Source organism: Rhagoletis zephyria, unplaced genomic scaffold (genome assembly GCF_001687245.7).
Source record: "Rhagoletis zephyria isolate East Lansing unplaced genomic scaffold, Rhagoletis_zephyria_1.1 Rzeph_scaffold_01855, whole genome shotgun sequence".
Taxonomy (NCBI): domain Eukaryota; kingdom Metazoa; phylum Arthropoda; class Insecta; order Diptera; family Tephritidae; genus Rhagoletis; species Rhagoletis zephyria.
In genome coordinates this window covers 22,887-28,802 of record NW_016158939.1, presented here as the reverse complement: position 1 = coordinate 28,802, position 5,916 = coordinate 22,887, and the positions used below count along the sequence as shown (strand labels likewise).

General features: G+C 33.8%; 1 pseudogene; it reads left to right on the top strand.

Annotated features, from left to right (window-relative positions):
- Positions 1-1,800: 1,800 nt before the first annotated feature.
- Positions 1,801-2,693, top strand: LOC108365378 (acyl-CoA Delta(11) desaturase-like; annotated as a pseudogene).
- Positions 2,694-5,916: the final 3,223 nt, after the last annotated feature.

Here is a 5,916-nt window from a genome sequence, read left to right as displayed (position 1 = left end):
TTACGTTACATACNCAAAAAACATCTCCGCCACTCCATTTTATTATTTTAAATAGTCATTAACTCTTTCCAAATTTGTATTTTTTCTTTTTTGAAAATTAATAGTTCCAAACTACTAAAATTACAGATGAAATCATGCAAGATCTCGCAAACCACTCGGTATGCTGGAAAAAAAAGTAAGTGAGCCTGGGCCACACTGGAGAAGTGAAACTTACGTTACATACATATCTATTTTGTCTCATAACCAATAAACATAATAAACAATACACAATACATAAATAATAAACATACATACATACATCTGCTTTTGCTTAAGGTTATTTTTTTTGTCCTTTTTCTATCTAGATCCCTACCTCTACTCCTGTTCGTTCTAATTACATTTACGTTATTCTGTTTTCCTTTATCTTCATTTTTATCTTTATACTCTATCGATAACAAAATCGATAGCCACATCCAATAAAATATCGATAACAAAACCGATAACAAAACCGATAAAAATATCGACAACAAAATCGATGAAAAATTCGATAAAAATTTCGATAGCAAAATCGATAATAATATTGGTAGCAAAATCTATTAGAAACTCGATAAAAATATCCGTAACAAAATTGATAAATATATCGATAAAAATATCCATAACAAAATCAATAAAAATATCGATAATAAAATTGATATAAATATCGATAACAAAATCAATAAACATCGATAACAAAATCGACAAATATCGATAACCAAATCGATAAATATGGATAACAAAATCGGTAAATATCGATAACAAAATCGATAAATATTGATAATAAAATCGATAAAAATATCGATAACAAAACCGATAAGTATCAACAACAAAATCGATAAAAATATCGATAACAAAATCGATAAAAATATGGATAACAAAATCGATAAGAGATATCGCTAACAAGATAGTTAAAAATATCGATTATTATATCGATAGGTTCCGAAAATATCGATAGCAAAATTTATAACAATATCGATAAAAATTTCGATGAAAAAATCGATAACAAAACCGATAAAAATATCGATTATTTTATCGATAAATCCCGAGAATCCCGAAAATCTCTAAAATCTCAAAATAGTTCCCAGATTGAGTCTCTTTGTCTCCCCTATATCCTTTCCTCTTTAATTACCTTTATTTTAACCCCCTTCTCCTCTCTTCATATTTACTTTTATCGGTATCCTCATCCTCTTCTTTGTCTTTACTTTTATTTTTATCATTTTCTTCATCTACATATTCCCCTTCACCTTTGCCTTAAGTAAAGTGTTTAAATTTACCTTGGTCTTCATTTTTGCCTTTATCTTTACGCATCTTTGTTTTTGTTTTTATTTTAACCTTTGCCTTTATCCTTTTCTTTATCTACGTATGTAGTCACCTTTACTTTCATTCTTGTGATGGTCTTTTTCTAAGTTTTATTCTTTAACCTTCCACCATTTCCGTTGAATTTGCCAATTTACTCCCAACCAACCAACCGCCGCTAAAGAAGTTTCACTTCAAAAATATGCTTCGTACTTTTTGCAGTCTGCACGTACGGGATCTCGCATGAATTGTCACGCAACAAGACCGATAGAATACAAGATTGCGCTGATTGATGTGGATATGACGTCATCGCAGATTTGCCAGTGGAGAGAGCTGAGAGAGAACTGTCAGAGTGCATGTTTTGTAAACAATGGAAAAAAGGTTATGTTTTTAAGTACGTTGAAAAAGCAGAACATTTACGCAGTTATTGTAAATAAAATACATTTAACAATCTTTTCTCGTTTTATTTCTTTTGTTTTTAGAATCAACATGGCACNATTTGTAAACAATGGAAAAAAAGGTTATGTTTTTAAGTACGTTGAAAAAGCAGAACATTTACGCCGTTATTGTAAATAAAATACATTTAACAATCTTTTCTCGTTTTATTTCTTTTGTTTTTAGAATCAACATGGCACCAAATGCTGCAGCAATAAATTACATAACTCTGGATAATTTACCCGGTAAGAATGCCGATGGCAATAATTTGGGTCCATCTAAGCAAACTGGCGTCTCCTGGGAATGTGATGCCGACGCAGCCAATGGAGCGCTGGCTATTGATGTGAATCAACGTAAGCGCGGATAAACGAAAACCAAAATGGTTCTGTGAAAATATAATTCTCTTCGGATACCTGCATGTTGCGGCATTATGTGGGGCTTGGCCATTCTTCACCTCTGCGAAACCAACGCTTTTCTTTTGTAAGTATTTTATTTATGCTTTGGAAATATGTAGTTAGTGGATTTTAATCTGCCCACCGTTATTCCAATGTACTTTAGGGATGGGTCCTTCACTAACTCGTGGTTTGTTGCAACCATATTCCGTTGGTGCTTCTTGTTGAACGTCACCTGGTGCGTTAACAGTGCTGCGCATAAATTTGGCGGTTGTCCCTATGACAAGTGAGTAAATACAATAAAAATAAAAAGTAAATTTTAAATTCAATGTAATTTTCCAGGAGCATTAACCCATCTAGGAATCCCGGTGTCTCGCTGTTTGCCTTCGGCGAGGGCTGGCACAACTACCATCACGTTTTATTTAGGGACTACAAAACCTCCGAATGGAGCAACTATTTCATGAATTTAACCACGACTTTTCTGATTTCTTCGCTAAAAACTGTTGGGCATACGACTGCAAATCTGTATCTTCGGAAATAATTGAGAAGCGTTAAGCATTATCACAGTCAATAAGGAATCGGTAAACTACATAAAAAATTATTCAACATAGGTGAATCTGATATACAATTGCCTAAAGCTCGCTATACAGTTCAATGCGAGCGTGAACGTGAACAATTACAAAGGCAAAGATTTCCATTTGTATTCTTCTGCACGCTCACAAACATACGTCAAAACATGTGCAAACTCAGTTGAGTGTGAGCTTGTAAAATATGCCTAATATACATTTTAAATTACTCTTAATTCTATAGTTCTGAAAGATATTTTAATTCTCGATCGTTTGATTTATTAACTATTGCAAAAAGTAAAGTAATACGAAGTTAATGGTCAAAATAAAAAGTTCACGTTCACGCTCACTTTGAACTGTATAGCGAGCTTTATATACCTGAGCATAAAAAGCATCTGTCATTAAGTCTGGGGAAAGCAAAAAGCAGTCAAAAGTGTGATTATTCTAAAGGCTTTAGTAGTCTGAACATAGTATTTTTATTATCTTTTGCAAACTGTAAAATGGCGGTTTATGTAAATATCATTAAACATAATTATAAAAAAAAATATATATATATTGAGTTCATTTATTAAAAAGTAGCAAAATTTAGCTAAATTTCTGATATATGTATGTACATACATAAGACTAGAAATTCTAATTGGTAATTGCATACTACCCTGCCACCAAGCGCGGGTATAGCGTGGGGTATAGTCATTGTTGTGGATATGCAGTTGTTGTTGCAGTCTTGCGTTCGCGCAAAGAAGTTGTTTTGTCAAAAGTCCACAGATATCAAATTAATATGGTAATGTAAGTCAATTTTTTGATCTCTTTGTTTCAAAATTGGCGGCCCTGAAAAGGGCCATTTTTGTAGACATCGGTATATATCGCTGGAACTTACGACAACTGAAATAACAAAATATATTAAGAGTTCGAGTTAATATAAATAATTAAAATTAGAAATATTAAATAAAATTACATTTAATTTTCTACAAATTAAAATTATATGTATACTTACTTCTTGGCTAGTAACAACAATTGTATATATATATGTGCATGTATTCCCTTAGCCTACGTCAGTATTTTTTTGTATTTTCTTTTCCTTTTGTGGGCATTTTCAGTAAGTTCTCTATTTAATTTTCTTATTTTAAAAAACATTCTTGCCATGAAAAATAATTTTTTTACTTTAATGTCGCAATCAATATGAGGTGCTTGCTCAATGAGCTTTTTTACAAAATCATTTGTAATAAGCAAGCCATCCTCATTCATTGCTATAAAAACTGACTCAAGCTGACGCATTTGTTCCATCATACTGTTACTGGGAATGGGTAAACCACCTTCACTCAGGTGATTGGCCCAGGAGTGTGATGGATTCTCTTCACTTCTAAGGGAAGTGGAGGGAATATCGTCGCGTAGTTTGTGACAAATATAGCCAGCCAAATGCTCCAAACCATCGTATTCCAAGTCGTCAAAATCGAGTTGTTCTATCGGCCACTGTTCGGGTGCAACTTGCAATTTTTTTAGTATTATGCCTGTAGAAATAGAAAAATACAATTCAAACATGATGTTTACCCTGTATATTAGCCAGGTACTGAAGTTCACAACCCGAGTGAATTTCAACCCCATTCAATTTGAATTCAAAGTGACTTTTGTTGAAATTTACGTGGAAAGGAATTGCGAACCAGCCTGTACATGAATAAAAACTATTTTTTAGTACCTGTAAGAGGCCCCTGGGATATTTCCAAATCTGGTGTATCGTCTAATTCCGCATTCCCGGTATTGGATATAATACCCTCATTGCGACCAAGTAAATATGTCCTTAGGCGGTATTTAAACTCTTGCCGATCCGGATGATCGTGCAAGCCTCCTTTAGACCGGATCACACCAAAAAAGTTTTACAGCATATCCTGGTTCAGACGATATGTCAGAACGTACATAGCGTCAAACAACATCTTCAAAGCTTTGTTCGCCTGTATGATTCCTAAAAGTAATTATGAAAGCACACTTGTTTAATAACAGGAATATCATTATAAAGATGTATGTGAATTAACCTTTTTGAAACGGGAGCAAACTATATTTTCCAATGACTCTCATGTTAGTCATCATGTCTGTCATATCGTCCAGTATTCTATTTTGCTCATCTATGGCTAGACCANTGTTAGTCATCATGTCTGTCATATCGTCCAGTATTCTTTTTTGCTCATCTATGGCTAGACCACAAGCGTGGCACCGTTTCATGGAGTCGGAATGTGGGACCCTAACATTCATTACGTCAAACCAGTCATTTGTCTGGAGAAATGTTTGAAATTAGTTATTAAGATTATATGTGCATATGTTTACTTATATAACTTTAATATATATATATATATATATATACATATATATATATATGTATACCTGTTTAAATAATTGGAAGCATTCATTCCAGTTGTGCTCAGCGAGATGTCCTACGCTCGCTGCCCTTGTGATCGCGTGAGCCACCGTATGCGAGAACAGTTTGGCTGCCGTTTTAACCTTCTGACGGTGGGGTCCAGTCACGGTCAAGTGGTTTGCCGAAATTTTATGTGTTATTGTCAAGTCCGAGGAGGTGCATGACAACAACTCTAAAATTATTTCTTTTTTCACCGGCTTCCCATTTATTAAGAAACCTTGGTCTAGAAAGTGGTTTCTTAATAATTTTAGTAAGTGGGGAAACACAAAAACTTTTTATTCGTTGAAAATAAACCTGTAAAAAATCATATGTAGCGAAAAGTAACCAAAAACTATTGAAATTTTAATTTACCACGGGTTATCTTCATTAACATTTAATTCATTAAAAAGAGATCTGTTTGTTCCTCCAAGATCACACACCAATGCTACAACATTATATCCGCAGCTATAGCATTTTTCTAAAATGCTTAGGATCACATCATCCGTCATCTTACGATCAAAATCGTAAAACACTGGCTGTTTCCATTTAGACATAAGTCCTAATTGAACAGTATGAGTATATGTATATATTGTAGTAAGTATTTACCTCTAAGAATTGCCACTTGCACATAATTTGCAGGCGGTAGTGTCGAGTCCGACGAAATATCATAGCAATAAGTTTGTCTTATTTTCATCTCGTCGAAACTCAAAACACATAGCTTTTGTAGAGTGTTCATGTGCGTAGCAGCTGCCAATATTTTAAGTATCGGTTCAATTAAGCCGGTACATATATCCAATTTATGCGCCCATGTTTGGAGCGTACGTAT